Source organism: Trichechus manatus, unplaced genomic scaffold (assembly GCF_000243295.1).
Source record: "Trichechus manatus latirostris isolate Lorelei unplaced genomic scaffold, TriManLat1.0 scaffold00422, whole genome shotgun sequence".
In the NCBI taxonomy this organism is placed as follows: Eukaryota; Metazoa; Chordata; class Mammalia; order Sirenia; family Trichechidae; genus Trichechus; species Trichechus manatus.
In genome coordinates, this window is record NW_004444358.1 from 70,726 (window position 1) to 71,889 (window position 1,164).

A 1,164-nucleotide genomic window follows, 5' to 3' on the forward strand; every position below is an offset into this window, starting at 1 on the left:
TAAAAGTTATTTGTTCCTGTTGTTGGTAGGTACCCTCAAGTCGGTTGCCACCGATAGTGACCCCATGTACAATAGAACAAAACACTGCCCAGTCCTGCACCATCCTCATAATCATTGCCATGTTTGAGCCCACTGTTGCAGCCACTGTGTCAATCCATCTCTTTGAGAGTCTTCTTCTTTTTAGCTGACCCACTGCTTTACCAAGCATGATGTACTTCTCCAGGGACTGGTCCCTCCTGCTAACATGCCCAAGTATGTGAGACGAAGTCTAACTATCCTCACTTCTAAGGAGTATTCTGGCTGTACTTCTCCCAAGACAGATTTGTTGCTTCTTTTGGCAGTCCACGGTATATTCAATACTCTTCACCAACACCACAAATCAAAGGCGTCGATTCTTCTTTGGTTTTCCTTGTTTATTGTTCAGATTTCACATGCATATGCAGTGATTGAAAATACCATGGGTTGGGTCAGGTACACCTTAGTCCTTAAAGTGACATCTTTGCTTTTTATCAGTTTAAGGAGGCCTTTTGCAGCAGATTTGCCCAATGCAATGTATCGTTTGATTTCTTGACTACTGTTTCTACGGTCATTGACTGCAGATACCAGTAAAATGAAATCCTTGAAAACTTCAATCTTTTCTCCATTTATCATGATGTTGCTTATTGCTCCAGTTGTGAGGATAAACCATAAGCATAAGGGTAACTAATCAGAATTCCTGGGGCAATGTGTGTTCTAAATATTAATATTGCAAGTATAATAATTAATTAATAAATCACTTTTAATTATTTACTTTATAATGTGTACAATTATTTCAATTTATAGGATTATTTAGAGCATTACAAAGTATAAATAATAACTAGAGATTACCAAGAAGTATTATTTTTCTCTATGCTAGTTTCTTGATCTGTCATATAATATTTTAACGTCTCCTTTTCAAATTCAATGTTTAATATTGTGGATCATTTAGCTTCTCTAAGAATTAAAACAAACAACCAGACAAACAAAAAACTAATGCATTGCTGCCGAGTCAATTCAGATTCATGGTGTTCCCATGTGTTTCAGAACAGAAGTGCTCCATGGCATTTTTGTGGCTGTAATCTTTACAAAAGCAGATTGTCAAGTCTTTCTTCTGTGGTGTTGCTGGGTGGATTTGAACCACCAACT